At 47.7% G+C, this 20,187-nt stretch overlaps 1 pseudogene; it reads right to left on the bottom strand.

The window, feature by feature from the left end:
• Window positions 1–311: 311 nt before the first annotated feature.
• Window positions 312–20,187, bottom strand: part of LOC128066988 (myeloid-associated differentiation marker-like) — a 32,986-nt pseudogene continuing 13,110 nt past the window's right edge.

Below are 20,187 nucleotides of genomic sequence, written 5' to 3'. Positions count from 1 at the left end.
CAGGACACAGAAGGTGAGAAAACAAAGACAGTCAGAATGGGGGTAAAGGCAGAAAATGTAGAAAAGATGAGTGAAGCAAGAGAAAGAGGCAAAAGAGAATGGGGGCTATCACATAAGACAAGAAGGAGACAGAGCAGAAGGAGGGAAGAAAACAGAAAAGAGAGTGAGATGAACGGGGAAGGATGTGAGAAGGGAGAGAGAGCCAGGAAGAGGGCATCAGAGGACGTCAGAGCTCAGTAGAAATGTCCTGTGAGCAGAGAGGATCAGGAGTCTGTGGGTTGACCCCCAGTCCCTACAGAAACCTGGTGGGCCTAGTACCCCAGGCTGGCCGTGTAAGTCAGCAGGTTGGCAGCTGTCAGGACAGCCACAGCCAGGCGCTGCTCCCAGGCCCACATGCCGTTGGTAGTTCTGTCAATGCAGTTCACATCGCTGGACTGCTGGGGCTGCCCGCCATACTTCTCATCAAACTGGTAGAGCAGCCAGAGAACCAGAGCAGTGAAGTGGAGGAGGATAGACAGCAAGGTCAGTCCCAGATGAAAAACGGGGAAGGAGATGGGCAGCCTGTTCGCCCACTCTTCCCGGTCCATCAGCATGGCCACAACTGCCAGGATGAAGCGGATGGAGTACACGGCCATGCACCGCTCCAGGGCCGGCTGGTCCATGTACAGGGAAGTGTTGCTGATGAAGACAAAGATAACACAGGCCACGAAGGTCTCCAGCACCTTCAGCAGGCCTGGCATGGTGTGCACATGGCAGGGGATCTCCTTGAGCTTGTAGCATTCCCATACGCAGGCCACTTCCAGGACATAAATCACACGTGCAGTGCAGGAGAACAACGTGGTGGCGATGGCCCGGTATCAGCTGGCATCATAAGGCAAGAACTTGATGTCGGTGATGGGGTAGAAGATGGAGGCCGAGAGGCAGATGAGGGCAGCGTAGCAGGCATAGGTGATGGAGAAGTTGTACCAGCAGAAAGGAAAGTCGGTCGGGAACCTATATAATTCCAGTATGACAATGCTGAAGGTACCGACGATGCAGAAGCACCAGCTGAACATGATCTGGTTACATATGTCCCCCCACCGAATCCCCATGTCAAGCACTAGGAAGAAGGCCGAGATGATGCAGACCAGCTGTGGCATGCAGAGGCAGCTGAACACCATGTACAAGCCGCACTTGTCTGGGGATGTCCTACCGGTGGACATGGTATTGGGATGGTCAGGCAAGTCACCATCACCAATATGGCAGTGGTCTTCACTGAGGACCCACCAGCCAACGTACACTCTGGAGGCGGATTAAATCAGATGCCTGGAAAAGTCTCAGGGGCCTGTGACTGCTGATGCTCAGGATCTGTGGAGTTAGAACCAGTAACTCAATCACATGGGCAACAGCACCGCTGCTCCAGAATTATATTCCCCACCCATCGCCCTTGACCTTGTAACAAGACTATCCCATTCCAAACCTCACAGCCCAGTCGGTTTTGCCTCAAGCCATAAAGACTTTTTATCTCTTTGGCTGTGTGCCATTATTTTTGGAGATACAGTGGAATGTGGCCCTTGTCCACAATCCCAACATTTTAAGGCTCCAAAAAGAAAAGAACTTTTATAAATCCCTTTGGCTAGAGAATCTACCTGAACAGACATGAAAAAATTTATCAGTTCAGTTCAATTCAGTCACTCAGTCGTGTCTGACTCTTTGTGACCCCATGGACTACAGCACGCCAGGCCTCGCTGTCCATCACCAACTCCCGGAGCTTGCTTAAACTTATGGCCACAGAGTCTGTGATGCCATCAAATCATCTCATCCTCTATCATCCCCTTCTCTCCCACCTTCAATCTTTCCCAGCATCAGGGTCTTTTCAAATGAGTCAGTTCTTCGCATCAGGTGGCCAAAGTATTGGAGTTTCAGCTTCAGCATCAGTCCTTCCAATGAATATTCAGGACTGACTTCCTTTAAGACTGACTGGTTTGAAATCCTTGCAGTCCAAGGGACTCTCAAGAGTCTTCTCCAACACCACAGTTTAAATGCATCAATTCTTTGGTGCTCAGCTTTGTTTATAGTCCAACTCTCACATTCGTACATGACTACTGGAAAAACCATAGCTTTGACCATATGGACCTTTGTCAGCAAAGTAATGTCTCTGCTTTTTAATGCTCTGTCTAGGTTTGTCATAACTTCTTCCAAGGAACAAGTGTCTTTTAATTTCATGGCTGCAGTCAACATCTGCAGTGATTTTGGAGCCCAAGAAAATAAAGTCTGTCACTGTTTCCTTTGTTTCCCCATCTATTTTCCATGAAGTGATGAGACCAGATGCCATGATCTTAGTTTTCTGAATGTTGAGTTTTAAGCCAACTTTTTCACTCTCCCCTTTTACATTCATCAAGAGGCACTTCAGTTCCTCTTCACTTTGTGCCGTAAGGGTGGTGTCATCTGCATATCTGAGGTTATTGATATTTCTCCCAGCAATCTTGATTCCAGCTTGTGCTTCATCCAGCCCAGCATTTCACATGACGTGCTCAGCATACAAGTTAAATAATATACAGCCTTGACGTACTCCTTTCTCAATTTGGAGCCAGTTCATTGTTCCATGTCCAGTTCTAACTGTTCCTTCTTGACCTGCATGCAGATTTCTCAGGAGGCAGGTAAGGTGGTCTGGTATTCCCATCTCTTTCAGAATTTTCCACAGTTTGTTGTGATCCACACAGTCAAAGGCTTTGGCATAGTCAAAAAAGCAGATGTTTTTCTGGAACTCTCTTGCTTTTTTGATGATCCAATGGATGTTGGCAATTTGAAACCACAAGAGTGGTTTCTCTGCCTTTTCTAAATCCAGCTTGAACATCTGGGAGTTCTCAGTTTACATACTGTTGAAGCCTGGCTTGGAGAATTTTGTGCATTACTTTGCTAGCGTGTGAGATGCATGCAATTGTATGGTAGTTTAAACATCCTTTGGCATTTCCTTTCTTTGGGATTGGAATGAAAACTGACCTTTTCCAGTCCTGTGGCCACTTATGAGTTTTCCAAATTTGCTGGCATATTGAGTACAGTACTTTAACAGAATCACCTTTTAGGACTTGAAATCGCTCAGTTGGAATTCTATCACTTTCACTTGCTTTGTTTGTAGTGATGCTTCCTAAAGCCCACTTGACTATGGACTCCAGGATTTCTGGCCCTAGGTGAGTGATCACACCATTGTGATTATCTGGGTCATTAAGTTCTTTTATTGTATAGTTCTTCTGTGTATTCTTGCCACCTCTTCTTAATACCTTGTTTTCATTAGGTCCATACCGTTTCTGTCTTATATTGTGCCCATCTTGGTATCTCTAACATTCTTGAAGAGATCTCTAGTCTTTCCCATTCTATTGTTTTCCTCTATTTCTTTGCACTAATCACTGAGGAAGGCTTTCTTATCTCTCCTTGCTGTTCTTTGGAATTCTGCATTTAGGTGGGTATAGCTTTCATCTTCTCCTCTGCCTTTAGCCTCTCTTCTTTTCTCAGCTATTTCTAAGGCCTCTTCAGACCATCATTTTGCCTTTTTGCATTTCTTTTTCTTGGGGATGGTCTTGATCACTACCTCCTATACAATGTCATGAACTTCCGTCCATAGTTCATCAGGCACTCTGTCTGTCAGACCCAACCCCTTGAATCTATTTGTCACTTCCACTATATCATCATAAAGGATTTGATTTAGGTCATATCTGAATGGTCTAGTGGTTTTCCCTACTTTCATCAATTTAGGTCTGAATTTTGCAATAAGGAGTTCGTGATCTGAACCACAATTAGCTCCCAGTCTTATTTTTGCTGACTGTGTATAGGCCTTCTCCATCTTTGGCTGCAAACAATATAATCCATCTGATTTCTGTATTGACCATCTGGTGATGTCCATGTGTAGAGTCATCTCTTGTGTTGTTGGAAGAGTAGAATGTTTGCTATGACCAGTGTGTTCTCTTGGCAAAAGTCTGTTAGCCTTTGCCCTGCTTCATTTTGTACTTCAAGGCCAAACTTGCCTGTTACTCAAGGTATCTCTTGACTTCCTACCTTTGTATTCCAGTCCCCTATGATGAAAATGACATTTTTTTTTTTTTTTGGTGTTAGCTCTAAACGTTCTTGTAGGTCATCATAGAACTGTTCAACTTCAGCTTCTTTGGCATTAGTGGTTGGGGCATAGACTTGGATCCCAGTGATATTGAATGGTTTGCCTTGTAAATGAACAGAGATCACTCTGTCATTTTTGAGATTGCACCCAAGTATGGCATTTTGGACTCTTTTGTTGACTATGATGGCTACTTTATTTCTTCTAAGGGACTCTTGCCCACGGTAGTCATTTTAATGGTCATCTGAATTAAATTTGCCCATTCCAGGGGTCGACAACAAAATGGTGGAGTCGAAGGATGTGCGCTCGTTTTCTCCTGTGAGAACTCCAGAACTGGCAACGCATTGCTGAACAACCATCAGCAGGAGAATGTTGGCTCCAACCAAAAAAGATACCCCACGTGCAAGGGCAAAGGAGAAGCCCCAACAAGATGGTAGGAGAAAATTTAGAGTCTATTTATTTCACTTAGTGTGAACGTTCAAAGGTTCAGTGCAAAAACACTAATATGTTTGTTTATAAGGTGCTTTCATACCCTTAGAAAAAAGGGTTTGGAAAAAAGGATTGTGGCTTGTACTGTGATGGCTTCTATATTGTTTTCCATTCATATCTTTGTGTGGTTTACTTCTTCTCATGTATGTATGCATGCTAAATTACTTCAGCTGTGTCCGAGTCTTTGCAACCCTATGGACTGTAGCCCACCAGGATCCTCTGTCCATGGGCTTCTCTAGGCAAGAATACTGGAGTAATAAATAAATTAAAAAAAAAATACTGGAGTGTGTTGCCCTTCTCCAGGGGATCTTCTTGACCAAGGATTGAACCTATATCTCTTACATCTCCTGCATTGGTAGATGGATTCTTTATCACTAGTACCACCTGGGAAGTCCCTTCTCGTGTATAATTGATATAAAGTAGGAGTATGATCATCTCCCACATCCTGGTTTCCCCTCTTAGGCATGGCCTGGCTTCCTCCTGCTCACACGAGCATCCATCCTTCCATCCATGTCCTCAACCTCATGTACAGCCTTCAACACATTTCACAGGCTCTACAATCATATGTAGAAACATATGTACATATATGCAAATATGGTTTTAGGCAGTATCTATATCTTTGTTTCCATTTTATAAACATGAAAAAATATGCACATGGCATCTTGCTTTTCCACCACACCTGACAGGTGCAGCCGGTCCTCTCCAGGGGCCCTAGTCCTCTCCATCCCCTTTACTTATTTCCTTCCCTCCTCGTTCCTGTGGGCGTTTGGACTGACCACCTTTCTCTAGATCAGCGGACCCTTCCCTGTGAGCCTCAGACACTGGGGGACACAGGAAATAACAAGGGGTCCTGGGATCTATGTGACCACCATGCTCTAGGGCAGGAGGTCAGCAAGCTTTTCTGAAAACTTAAAAAAAAAATGACAAAAAATATACTTTTTATTTTTGGAAATTCATCTTGATTTCCTAGGGTTACTGCAGTGAATTATCACAATCCTGGTGGCTTAAAACAGCAGATGTGTTCTCTCGCATTTCCAGATGTCAGCGTTTTGAAACAAGGTGTCAGCAGGACTGTGTTGTCTCTCATGCCCCAGGGGAGGTCCCTCTTTGTCTCGTTTAGCTTCTGGAGACCGCTTAGCCGTGTTACCCAACTCAGGCTTGTTTGCTCATTCCTCAAGAGGCCAAACACTGAGAGATGAATGCTGGGCTTTGCCTGGGACAAAGTGCTGCACCTCTGCTGTGAGCGCACTCATCACCCGCATCTGTGCATCAGCCCACGATGGGCAGCGGGTTGAAAAATATAATAACCGTTTCCACCATTTTTTGTGGATAATCTCTGTAAAGAGGACCGGCAATTGTCCAGTTTAGTAGGTCTGAGGTTGAAAACAGTGTAAGTCCAATAATAGCCACCGGCCTGTTCTCCTGCAGAGAACTGTCTTAGTGGAAATCCAACCCTACCCACCCTCGAGGACACATTGAGGCCAAGCTGAGTGACCTGCAGGTCTTAAAGGGAGAGACTACTTCAGACCCCCTTTCTTCCTCACGCTGTGGTGATGCTAAGGCTGTGCCTCACCCCCACACCAGGACCCCTCCTTCTTCCAGAGACTCAGGGAGCCCGGCACAGACCTGAGGCAATCTCTACCTGGGGCATCGGGGTAGCAAGCCCAGAGGTTGGGGTGGATTTAGTTCCCTAAGAAGCTGGCCCCTCTTCTCCCTCCTTTGCCTGCAAAGACTCCTCTGTAAAGAGTACAGGCTTTTCACACTTTAGTGTCCCTTTTGTACGATTAATTTAGTGCCCTTGTTGGAAAATTCCATATTATGAGTAACAGGAAGGCTCAAATATGGAATATCCTTCCACTTAACCAGATCTCTGACAAATCAGTTCTAACTGCAAAATAGGGGAGTAATTTAGAGACCCACCTGGAACTACTGCTTTTCAGAATCAGAAACATACGTGAGCCAGGCTGTATTATAATTTAAAAACCTCTTTTTTCTTGGTTACAGGGTTACAGTTCTGGTTTTGCCAATCTGTCAAAGACGCATCCCAGTGAACTTCTAGAAGCGATGGATAAAGACACCCCTTCCCCGCCCCCCAATGCACTTCACGTCACTTGCTCCCCTAGAGCAGATTACAAATGAACAAACTAATTCTCTGGGAGAGACTAGTGCAGAGTGGCAAGCGAATCACTTCCCACTCCCGCGGTGTCCAAAGTGAAGGCGTTAGTCGCTTAGTCACGTCCGACTCTTCGTGACTCTATGGTCTGTAGCCTGCCAGGCTCCCCTGTCCATGGGATTCTCCAGCAAGAATGCTGGGGTGGGTTGCCATTCTTTTCTCCAGGGGATCTTCCCAGTCTGGGGATCAAACTCTCATTTCCTGCATTGCTGGCAGATTCTTTATGTCTGAGTTCCAAAGGGCAAAGCTTATGTCCAAATGGGTGGGAATGGGGGGCTTCCGGGGTGCACAACCCTCTACTCACTCAGTCAGGAGCTCAGCTGCTCCTTCAGAAGCCAGTTTCCTTCTCTCAACGGAAACTTAAAACAGGCTGTCCACAATGAGTGGGGAGGGATAGGGAAATTCCAGAAACTAACGAGTTTAGTGGAGAAGGCAATGGCACCCCACTCCAGTACTCTTGCCTGGAAAATCCCATGGATGGAGGAGCCTGGAGGGCTGCAGTCCATGGGGTCGCTGAGGGTCGGACACGACTAAGCAACTTCACTTTCACTTTTCACTTTCATGCATTGATTGGAGAAGGAAATGGCAACCCACTCCAGTGTTCTTGCCTGGAGAATCCCAGGGACGGGGGAGCCTGGTGGGCTGCCGTCTGTGGGGTCACACAGAGTTGGACACGACTGAAGTGACTTAGCACAATGAGTTTAGCAGCTGTAAAACTTACCTGTAGATCCTCCCCACCTTCCCAGCAGCAGCCCCCTCATCAACCCAAGTGTAGCTAGAGGGGCAGAGGTTAGGGGACCTGACCCCTGCCTGGTTGCACAAAGGCTCTGACTGTCACCAGGCTCTGATTAGTCTGCTGAAAAGCCAATACAGAGGGGCAAGTGATGGATGAAAGAAAAGTAACTTTATCTTCAGGAAGCCGGCAACCAGGGGAGAAGGTGGTAACCAATGCCCAACACCACAAGGCTCAGCTGGGATTTTCGCAAGAGAAACAGGAAATGGTTGCAGGTTGCGTGCTGGGGTGTGTCTTGCCTCTAGTTTTGGAGACTTTGCATTAAGCATAAGGTGCCTTGGTGAACTGAGAACCTGAGTTTGTGGTCATTACATTGTCCAAATCAGCATGTTTGCTCTGGGGGTGAGTGGCCATATATTCCTGGAAAAATGAAAACAAAGAAAGAACAAAACAGGCAAAATGAAACTGAACCAGCCCATCAAAACCCAGAGCTGTGTAGTTCACAGAGTTAATTGTAAAATAAGCAAGATTACAACACCAGTGCGGGTGACCTGCCTGATGGTCACCATCACCATGAGAACCTCCTCAGGCCTGGGCTCCGGGACCACTGTGGGCTTCTTCCTGCACCTGGGGCAGCTGCTCTCCACCTGCGTGCCCTCCTTGCTGGTGGCCAGCATGGACGCTTGGAGTGAGTGCACAGTTAACTGGTCTGTGATCCTGTGGTGCTTCTGCTTCGGTGGGACCCTCACCGTCTTCATAGTGGAGCTGTGTGGGCGCCAATCCCACTTTCCCTTGTCCTGCCATGACGTTCTCTACCACTATGCCTTCTATTTTGCCTTTTGCTGCCTCGTTATTTTCACCATCAACTATGTTCAGTTCTTGCTCCAGGGTCCCACCTGGAACCAGGCCATCACTGCCACTGCCTTCTCCTTCATCAGTTCTGTGCTTTATGCCACCAAAGTGGCCTGGACCTGTGCCCTGACTGGTGCTGCATCCTGCTTTGTGCCTGCTGGTCCAGATGTGCTTGGGAGCCTGTTGATCTTCCTGGTCTGTCAGTCTTGCTTTCACTTATAGCATCCTTGTCAACCGTGACACCTGTTTCCAGTATACTTCTGCCATGGTAAGACAGATGATGCTGTGCTCCATCTGCTTCTCCCTGGGGACCATGGCCACTCTTGCTCAGGAATGACAATGAAACGCACGTATTTGTGGACCATCCTTTACTATAGACGGAGACCGTGCTCTCCATCCTCCTCTAAACCAGCTCTCTGCTCCTCTGGCCATTCTACCCCTTTGAAGAAAAGCCGGGCGGGCAGCCCCTGAGGTCCAGCGGTGTGAGCTGCTGTGATTAAAAAACTCACTTGCTCTGTGTGCATCTGGGATCAACGTTGGACTGTGGGCATCTTGACATCCAATAACCTGCTGATTTACTTGGCTGACCTGCTGTACTGGGCCTTGGAGGCTTTTGTAGGGACTAAGGATGGGCCCTGGGGCTCCCGATTTCTCTCCTCACCTGCAGTTTCTTCACTGAGCTCGGGATGTTCTCTTCCTGGTTCCTTCTCTCCCTTCTCACATACTTCCCCGTTCATCTCTTTCCCTTTCCATTTCCTTCCCTCCTTCTGCTCTGTCTTGTTTTCTTTGTTGGCCCAAGCCCTGTTTTGCTTCGTTCTTTTCCATTCTCATCTTTTCTACATATTCTGCTTTTTGCCCCTTTTCCGGTCATCGTTGGTTTTCTCATCTCCTGTGTCCTGACCACCTCTCCCCATCTTCCTTCTTCTGATCCATCGGGACCTGAGACTCCTTCCTTCTCTGCCCACTGCCCCCTCCCGCCTCCTAAGGTTCTGACTGTACAGCGCACAGCCCTCTGTGCAGCTGTTCACACCCTGGGCCTCTGGAGACGCCTCATTGCCAAAGTGTATTTGTCCCGCTGACAGTGTCTTATTTGGAGATGTTGGGGGAAGGGCTGGGGATGAGGATGGGTAGCTAGAGATTCTGGAGAAGGCAATGGCACCCTACTCCAGTACTCTTGCCTGGAAAATCCCATGGACGGAGGAGCCTAGTGAGCAACAGTCCATGGGGTCGCGAAGAGTCGGACATGACTGAGCAACTTCACTTCCACTTTTCACTGTCATGCATTGGAGAAAGAAATGGCAACCCCCTCCAATGTTCTTGCCTGGAGAATCCCAGGGGTGGTGGAGCCTGGTGGGCTGCCGTCTATGGGATCACATAGAGTCAGACACGACTGGCGCGACTTAGCAGCAGCAGCAGCAGCAGCAGCAGCAGCAGCAGCAGCAGCAGCTAGAGATTCAGGCCCCCATCTTCCATGGGAGAAGAGTGTTCAGTGCACTTGCCTTTTAACTTAAAATCTATGGAGGTCTATAATTTTCACTGGCAGGAGTCTTGAAGCAGAGACCCTGGGTCCCTAGACCCCACCTGGTACTCAGCTCCACCTAAAACTGGCTCCAGAATATTTGGAGGCTCACTGAACACCTGCTACCTAGAGGGCTTCTTAGAGGAATCCAAGGATGAATTCTTTCCATCCCAACTACTTTCTGGGATATAAAAAAAAAAGAGCTGGTGAAGAACCCCAGGGTCTTGAAGACAGCTCTCTGTAGTGTTGGTGAGAGGCAGAGATGTGGCCCTCCCACCTCAGTGATCAAAACAGCAGGTCCTGCCTCTGCAGAGAGAAGAGTATGGCCACTGCAGCCTTTAAGCTGATGTTAGCCTGAGATTGTTTTCTTTTCTATTTTATTGTCTCAAGGGCAAAAGTTACTGGGTGACTGTATGTTTATACAGAAAGTTTCTTTTCAAATTTTTACTGGGGATGGTGCTGGGTGGGTGGGTATTGCTGATGCCGTAGTTGAAGAAACTGCATTGCTTGAGTGTGTACTGCATCTAAATAAGTGTAAATATACATATATTTTTTAATTCTATGGAATTTCTGGATACCATCAAATCTTGCTGTTCATAGAAACCTGTCCTCTCTCCCATATCTATAATGTTCTTTTTAAAATCTCAATACAAATATAGAAGAAAAAAAATACAAACCAGCCATAGCCTAATTGCCCCAAATTTTCTTAGAACTCAGAAAAACTGAGCAGATTTTTATTCTCACCCAAACCCCCATCTCTGGGAGCTCTTCCCAATGTCTCCCTACTCCCACCTTTCCCCAGAACCTAGGGACATGGCCCAACCCCAAATGACTAGCAGTTGTGACCCCAACACTAGACTTTCTGTCCCCTTAGCTCTTAAAGGGCCCCGCCCTAGATGACTGTATTTAAAGGTGCTGTCCCTGCATGCATGCCCAGTGTGTGAGTTTGCCTGTGTATGTGCCTGTATGTCTGTGCTCACATGTGCATTGGGACTAGCAGACTTTACAGGAGCTGGTGGCCAGGAAAACACCACAGTCTTTCTTCCTCGCCTGTTCTCGGCCACAAAGCCCCCAGAGCCCAGCATCCTGGTGTCACCAGGGCCAGAGGGGCCAGGCAAAAAGAGCTGCGGGGGAAGGGAGGGGAAGGACCCCCATGGCTGCCCCTCACTCCTATTCTGGAATGAAGCATGTGATCTTCACCCAGGGGCGGGTGGGGTGGATGGGGAGGGCTCCAGGAGGTAGTTCTCATGGCAGATAAATCTTAAGAAGCAATGAAATAAAATTAATATTTTCAGGCAAGACCAGAAATGTTTTAAAAGCTTTCTCTGCCTGTTTTGACCTCCCGCCTCCCCTCTAGTGTGCAGTGTGCATCTGCGGTATGTGTTAACCAGCCCTCCTAAGGGCAGAAATACCTGAACCCCCATAAAGATCAATTTTTATTCCTCTAACTTCAGCCTTGTATCTTTATATAATACTGACTACCTATGACTTTATTAATGTCATTAGGTATATTACTTGTATTCTCCCATTTTACAAGAACATCATTTCTTATATTAACAAGTGTGTCCCTGAGCCTCTGACAAAAATGATACTAACCAGTTAACTGAAACACTTGACCTCATATACAGTTCTAGAACAACCATGACTGTAACAGTGTGACTCGACTGGGGAAGAAGCAACAGGAGGGAGCCACTTTCCAGAGCCTGAGGGACTAGTAAGACAGATGGTCCAGATGATTTGGCTCCTAGGAAGCCTAGAGCGAGAGCGAGGTATATCAGGGGCCACAGCCTGGTGACAGTCACATGTGGTTCTGACTCCAAAGCAAACTGGCTGGGGGAGCTGAGAGATGCTCACACAGGCCTGTCTCCAAAGGCAGAAGGAAGGGAGGCGCCTTGAGTCCAGGAATCTGGGGAGGGGGAGCTGTGGCCCTCAAGCCCACCTGCTGCATGACCAGGGCCTCCCCCAGCCTTTAAGCACAAACAGCTGATGGAGAACATCCCCCATTTGCCCAGTGCCCAGGCCTCAGGCCCTTCCCTTGCTTCCTTCCTGGTCTGGGCTCCCTGTCTCCTGGGGCAGTGGCCAGAGGCTCCTCTGCACAAGGTGACTCCAGCTGATGCCCCACCAGACTCTGTCCTGAGCTGCATCCAGAACATAGACCAGGGCACAGCTGTTCCCATTCTCTGGCTTTTCGTGGAAAATCATGAAGATGACTTCCTCAGTCCAGCTTTGAGTGGAGAGAAGAGGGACCCTTCTCTCCTGCAGCCTCAGGCACCTGGCTGTCCACCCTGGTTGGGGGTGGCAGTGCTGGCTGCCAATCCATGCGGCCCTTGTCTGTGTGGCTGGCTCCTGCCTGAAGGTGCCTGTAGGGAGTCATGTGAGCTGAGGAGAAGGCAGTGAGGCTCTCATCAGTGCCTATATAAGGTCTCCACACTCTCTGGCTTGTTCTGGCTGGCTAGTCAACAGGAACTGGTCTGGCTGAGATGGCAGTGCTGCAGGACCTCTGAGTGGGGCACTGCGATCAGAGCAGGACAGACAGAAGCCAGAAGATGATTCTTGGACCCGATAGTAGAGGGAAGGGACTCAGCATTTCCTGAGGTTCTATTACCTGCTGAGCTTTGCAGGCAGACAGACTTTTATTCAAATCCTGACACTGTCAGGAAGTTGCTCTGTGACCTTGAGCAAATGATATAATATACACTCTGAGCTTCAGTTTCATCATCTTTTAAATGGGGATAATACTAATAATATCCCTTATGATGAAATGATATAGAGTTCGTAAGTCACCCGGTCAGTCTGTTACTGCTGAGAAAATGTTGACTACTCTATCTTTCTTGTATATAAAGTACAAAGTCAATGCCAATCAGAAATTAATATCCTGAACTCAGGTGCCTGGGTTCAAATTCCAGCTTGGCCATTTACTCAGTGTATGATCTTGGCCAGTCAAGCTCTTTGTACCTGTGAAAATGGAGACAGTGAGTACAAAGTTCATGGGCTGCTGGAAAGAACAAATGAATTTAAAGCGGTACCTGATATGCAGTGAATGCTACATCTCTTATAACTTTTATGTCCATAACTACCCCATTGGCACATGGCAAGGGTTTGTTAAATGAATATAACATAAGCTTACAGCTCAGGCTCCGGGATGAACCTGCTGACTGGGAGACATTCCATCCTTCTGCCATTTGGGGAAATTTTTGAGAATCGCTGAGTCATATTTGTCTCATTTAATATTCCTAACAACACTTGGCCTTGTGTGATGGATGTTGCCATGGAGGGGAACCACTGAGAATGTGAACTTCCTGCCATATTTGAGAACAAACTCATTGTGTGCGTCCTGGCGAGAGACTGGGCCTCACCCTCGATAAGAATCTTAAAAGGCCAGATAAATATTTGACTTGCCCCATAAGTGGGGCCTGGACACACAAGAACAGGTGATACACAGAAACAAGGAGATCAGAATTCCTTCTGCGGGGCCTGCAGCAGCATCTAGTGTGTGCTCCCAGTGACCACGGTGTCTGGACCTGTTGCCCTTGGCTGTGACCTGGCTGCCCAGCACCCCTCCTCCTGGTCTCAGCCTGTAGTCAGGCTGGTCCCTCCCTAATGATTCTCCAAGCTATCCTGCATCCTTCTAGTACAGTTATTCTCTGCTTAAGTGGCCAGAGATGTTCTCTTCAAGGTGCAGTTAACAGCCTTTATAACTAAAAGCAGGAGCTATTATCTCCATTTTCTGGATGAGCAAACTGAGGCTTAGAGTGGCATTGACTGGGCACCCGACTGACTACGGTGTGCCAGGCTAAGTTCTTACCTCAGTTCAGGTTTGGGTGGTGTGTAGACATGTAAGGTGAAAGGCCCTGAGATGACAAAGAGGAATTGGAAGCAGTTGTCAGTGGTTGGAGGGAGGGAGGTGAGGAGGCTGGTGAGGTAGAAAGGCGTCTGAATTTGCATGGCTTTGGAGGTGATGTTTTGGAATCTGTGTTCCATCCTAAGGGAGCAAACAGAAGCCTTCAAAGTATCTTGCTTTGACTTTACTCCAAATCAGACTTTGAGGGAAAGGATGGAAATAGAGAAAGCAACTAGAAGCTTATGGCAGGAGTGCAGGTGAGGGGCTGGATGGATCCCCTCAGGTGGCTCTAGAGATGAAGACGAGTGTGTGGATTCACAAGTATTTTACGAAGAGCATCTGTGAAGGTGGTGCCTTGACTGAGATGGGAAAGATGAGGAAGGATCAGTGTATGTTGAGAGGTGGGGGGATTGAAGAGATGGGACTGGACATGTTGAGTGTGACGTGTCCTGAGACATCCAGAAGCAGAGATCAGGAGGCGGTTGGCTGTGACTGTGGATCCCAAGAGAGATCAGCTCTGGAGGCAGGAACTGGGGAGTTGTCATTACGCAGCCTATTCACTTCATTCAGTATCTTCTTAAATATCTACCCTGCCCACCTACCTAAACTAGCAGCCTTACCCCCCACCCCCCCGCATAGGCACTCCAATAACTCCTCTCACCTGTGTTCCTTTTATGCAGCATTTATCACTCACTGATTTGATGTTATATATTGATGTGCACGTCTCCTGTACTAGAGTGCAAGCTCCATGAGGACGGAACTCTTGGTTCTGTTCTCTGCTCTCTGTCCAGTGCCTAGATCAGTGCCTGGCACACTCACTCGGTGCACAATAGTATTTGTTGACCAAGTGGAGTCTTAAAGTCATCTGACTGTTTATGAGGCTGAAAGGGCTCCCAGAGAAGAAGTGGTCTGGGCCCAAGTCCTGAGGAAATGGTCCCCTCCTGTTGCTTTTTCACATATCCATAGTTGTTGCTGTTGTTTAGTCACTAAGTCATGGCCAACTCTTTGCAACCACAAGAACTGTAAGCCCACCAGACTGCTCTGTCCATGAGAGACTTGTGGGGCCTTCATAGCCATCAGTTACTGTAAAAGGCTGCCCATTTCGGTGCAGGGGAGCAGTGGGCACATATACTCAGACACACATACAAACACACACAGAAACACACATTGAGTGTGCACACAGGCCTACACCTTTAAAGAGAGGCATCCGGGTGCTGCCATGGCCCCTTTAAGAGTTAGGGGAACAGGATATTGGCACATGGTGGGGTCCAACCTCTTTAGTCACAGGCTGGTCCAGGTGTGGGTGGGGAATCAGTGGCAGTGGTTCCCAGAAACCTAGGTTTGGGTGAGGGAGCAAATTGGGTAGGACCCTTCTGACCTCCTCTGTCTCTACTGTGAGCAAATTTGGGGCATCAGTATATGTGAATTTGTCTTGCAGAGTTTTTCTTTGTTCCATCTTTCTATTGAGATTACAAAGGACATTATCAATATGGGAGAAGGGACAAGGTTTTACTCTGTGATTAACTGAAGGGGCTGATGGGAACCGGAAGCTTCAGAAATTAAAAAAAATAGTATACACTGATATAGATCGTATTATGCTTGAGGCTCAGAGAAACAGGAAGCAGAAGCAGAAAGCACCTGGCACACAGAAACACACGTGTGTCGCCTCACAGCCAGGCGCTGCAATTCCTACGACAACGGAAGCAGCAAACTTCACCCCCTAAACCACCTGCCCAGGAAAATTTGAAAAGAGACTTCCCCTTTAAAAATGGTCACCCAGCAATTTTTGACCCCTTGAACAGGAGAAAAGAAAAAAACTCCAGGCTAGCATCACCTTTAAGGCTGTAGTGGCCATGCTCTTCTCCCTGCAGAGGCAGGACATGATGTTTCCATCACTGAGACAGGAGGGCTACATCACTGCCCCTCACCAACACTGCTGATGGGTGTCTTCAAGACCTTGGGGTTCTCTACTGGCTCCTTTTTTTGATTCCCCAGAGAGTATTGGGATGGAAGGCATTCACCTCCAGCTTCCTCTAAGATTCCCTCTAGGCAGCCAGTGTTTAATGAGCCTGCCAAAATTCTGGAGCCAATCTCAGGTGGGGCTGAGCACCAGGTAGGGCCCAGAGACTCAGGGTCTCTTCTTCAAGACTCTCACCCACTGGAAGTTATTGATCTCCAGAGATTTCGTTTTAAGTTAAAGAGGAAACACACGGTACATCCCTCTCCTCTGAGATAGGCCCCAATCCCTATATATCCACCCCACCCTCAAAGCCAGAAACACACACCAACCAAGGCACTGCCAGGGGGACATACACGCTTTGGCAAGGAGGAGGCCCCACCAGAGGCCCAGGGTGTGAACAGCTGCACAGAGGGCTGTGTGCTGTGGAGTTAGCACCTTAGGAAGCGGGAGGGGGCAGTGGGCAGAGAAGGAAGGAGTCTCAGGTCCTGATGGATCAGAAGAAGGAAAATGGGGAGAGGTGGTCAGGACACAGGAGACGAGAAAACCAAGGATGACCAGAAAAGGGGCAAAAAGCAGAAAATGAAGGAAAGATGAGAGAAGCAAGAGAAAGAGGCAAAACAGGGTGTGGGAAGCCACAAAAACCAGAAGGAGACAGGGCAGAAGGAGGGAAGGAAACAGAAAGCAGAGTGAGGAAGGGTGAAAGGAGGGCGAGAGGGAGCCTTACTGGGATTCCAAATAATGTACTTACCCAGCCTTGAGAAATTCCACAGAAATAGAAGCTGGAAAAACAGCGTATGTTAAGAAACTATGTTAATGATTATCTTTCATGTTTTTCTTAGAATAATAGCCTTGTTACCAACCCCAAGGCCAGACGCAGAAGAGAGTATGACTGGGATCATGAAAGCATGGACCTTGGAACACTGGGTCAGCGCCAGGCATGAACGCTGCCTACGCACTTGCTGACTGTTCCCAAGACTGGCCCGGAAGGGAAAGGCCTGGGGTGAAAACAAGGAGACCTGGACTATGTCAGTGTAGTCCATGACATTTAGGAGTACGTGCTTAAAACAGCATGTGTCTTGAGAAAGACAAGATCAAAGAAAGTCTTGCAGTGTGCAATTCGGAATAAAAGCTGGACTCAGAGTGGACTCTGCACCTCAGTCCAAAAGAGGCTGCAGGTCCCCTGACCCATTGCACCAGATTTTGTGTTCTGTCTTCATTCTCGTGGCTCACTCCCGGACTGTTAAGGTAACAATTGGCACCCACTGTGGGGCTGGAGCAAAAGACTTCTACGAGTGCAAGTGAAACTACAGGGACGCAGAACCTGGGACGAGTGAGAGGCCTCTGAAAGTCTCCACTGGTAAGTCTTTCAGGCATTTAATCAGGGTTAAAATGGGAAATGTTGAGAGTGCAGAACACTATTGCCCGTATATTTGTTTATTAAGACAGCTCTTGAAAGCGGGAGGAGTTTCTATTAGTGAAGGGCAATTATTAGAATTGTTACAAGCAGTGGATAAATACTGCTGCTGGTTCCCATCAATAGGGACCTTAGTTTTAAAAGCCTGGGAAAAGGTTGGCGCTGAGTTGAAGAAAGAATATGCAAAAGGAACTCCGCTCCCTGTTTCTATTTGGAGTACGTGGGCATTAATTAAGTCAGTACTGGAACTTTTACAGACTTCTGATTCTTTTGATGAAAGTGACGATGACTCTTCTGAAAAGCCTCAAAGTCCAGAGTATGTGAAGCCAGAGGAAAAGGGCAAGCCATCTGCAAAACCCGCTCCCTCGGCTCCCAAGGAGGGTGATGGATTTTTTTCTCCATCTCCTTCCCATTGTTCTCCATCCCTACCACCTGCTTTTGCAGGAAACATTTTCAGTCAAGAGTCTATGCCCACTCCTCACCTTTCATCCATACAGAAAGGAATTTTACAAGCACAACGGAAAGGAGATTTAGAGGCTTTTTGTACTACCTTTCCTATGACTATTCATGAGAGTGTAGCTCTTGGTGTTGATCCTAAGAACCCTAATGGAGTCTATGAGGCTGTTCGTGAGCCTTTTCCTTTTAAAATCCTAAAGGAATTAAAACAAGCAGTACAAAATTACGGTGTAAATTCCCCATTCACGGTAGAAATAGTTCAGAGTGTAGCAGAGGGCAGCTGCCTCATTCCAGCAGATTGGTTGGCATTAGCAAAAACAGTCTTGACCCCAGGCGAGTTTCGTCAGTTCAGAACTTGGTGGCAGGATCATGCTGAGACTCTGGCTGCGCACAATCAGACTCATAATATCCCTATTTCTTTGGAACAACTTATGGGGATAGGTCCATGGGGGAGAGTGCAAGATCAAATACGTATGAGTGATCAAGCCGTAAAACAATTGCGAAGGTGTTGCTTGAGGGCCTGGGAGAAAATAGAGCCAAAAAGCCAGACCTCTGTTTCCTTTCAAAAAGTTGTCCAGGGGCCTAAGGAGCCCTATACTGAATTTATTGCCCGATTACAAGAGGCAATCTACCAGCAAGTCACAGATGCCGAGGCAGCAGACGTCTTATTACAATTGTTGGCTTACGATAATGCTAACACTGATTGCAAAAAAGTAATGAACCCTTTCAAAGGAAAAGCTAGTTTAAATGATTATGTTAAGCTATGCCAGGGAGTGGGAACCGAATCCTTTAAAGCGGATTTATTAGCTCAAGCTATGGCTAGATTACAACTTCCTAAATTCCCCAGCACTTGTTTTAATTGTGGAAAACCCGGACATACTAGGGTTGAATGTAAGTTCAAAAAAGGGAACTTTCAAAAAGGAAATTCGCAAAAGGGGAATGTCCCCAGCCTCTGCCCAAAATGTAAAAAAGGAAATCACTGGGCAAATCAATGTCGTTCGAAATTTCATAAGGATGGCACCCCCCTCTGGGGAAATGGCTCCCAGGGCAAGCTCCCAGCCCCATCGAACAAGGGAGCCTGTCCAGTTCAGCCTCCACAGATGTCTTCCCCAACTACTCCTGCCAGCAACAAGAACAGTCAGAATTGTGGTGACCCAAGGACAAAAGAGCAGATGAAACCAAGGAGGGTCTTGCAATGCAGGAATGGAAAAACCAGACCCTTGTCGTCCTTCCCTCCCCCTTCTTGTAACTATTAATGGATTTCAAGTCCTCCTGAGCAGTATAAACTGTCTCCCCTCCTACCCTACAGGAAGAAGGTATTTGCCTTACTCTTCCCTCCACCCAATATATATGCCTCATCCAATCAGCAAATGACCCACAGAACCCCTATCCCACTCCTGTACCCTGGGTAAAAAGTGGACTAAAGACCCCTGTTCAATGTTGGTTCTCCCCTGAGCTGGTCCGCTGTTCTAACAGTGTCTCCCACTCTAATAAACTCTATTTCCCTCTCATTCTGTCTTATGTCTGGAAATTCTTTTCCAACTCGCACCTAGACCATGACATTTTTGTGGCCTATATGGGGACTTGGGGTCTCTTCCCCACATCCTCACTTCTCCTTTCTCATAGGGACCCTCTGTGAACAGGCAGGTGCTGTGGAAGCAACTGAGGAACTCTGGCTAGGGTTACCCTCTGGTGTGTTCCAAAGGCCCACAGCTCACTGAGCCCCAGTAGCTGCCACCTGAATGGGTGAGGGTCTCTCCTTTGTCTTCTTTCCAACTGAGGACTAGGCCAACCAATGTTGTGTGGGCATGGCTCAGGCACTTAAAAGCCATTAGGGTACCTGCCACATGAAGACTCCCGTGAGCTGGCCCACTAAGGGGGATGCGGAATGGATCAGGCCACAAGGGCATCCACCCCCAGCAAGACAACTTCCATGCACCGTGTCAGGCACATAGTGGTTGAAGCAAAACAGAGACAGACCATTGCTCCTGGCCACCGCCTCCCCCATAGCATTGTAAGGCAGATTCCTCAGCCTTCTCTCCTGTCGCTTTCACTTCTTTCTCTTTCGGTCCGGATTGATTTACAGGAGCCTCGGTGTTGCCGCTGAGCCATCCCAAGAGTGCCTTCCATGTTTCAGGGAATCGCCCAATGGTGAGTCACCCAGCTGATCCCAGGGATCTCTGTCTTTCTCTGCCCAGGTCACATGGTGCCTTAGCTGCACAGTTCTCAGAGGTCACCTCTCACTGTTGTATGTGACTGTTGGGATGGTTGGCTATTTTTGTGCCAATAGTTGCATGGAGACATCACTGAGACAAAAAGGGACGACTTTTTGCCATCAGTGACTCTCAGTACCCCCGTTCTATGGCATGGAGGCTAAGGATGGGTTCTGGTATGTCTTGGGAGCCTCTCTCAGACTCACCCCTTGGCTATGTTCTCAGAAACTGGAAAATTTTGACCCTGCAAAAGGCCTGACCCCAATACAAACTAGGGGACCCCCCCAAAATGGCCTCTGAATGGCACACTAGCTTTTGCCAAAAGCAGGGAAAGGACCCAGAATTTCCTTACGTTCAGTCCTCCATGGCCCTCAGTTAGAATATGGATTTGAGGGACGCATGCTGCGTGTGTCTTTCTGTTGCCTCCGTATCTCTTGTCCCCCTCTGTCT

Source organism: Budorcas taxicolor, chromosome 21, assembly GCF_023091745.1.
Source record: "Budorcas taxicolor isolate Tak-1 chromosome 21, Takin1.1, whole genome shotgun sequence".
NCBI classification, from domain to species: Eukaryota; Metazoa; Chordata; class Mammalia; order Artiodactyla; family Bovidae; genus Budorcas; species Budorcas taxicolor.
The sequence above is the reverse complement of the archived record's forward strand: the minus strand, read 5'-3'. Positions and strand labels throughout refer to the sequence as shown.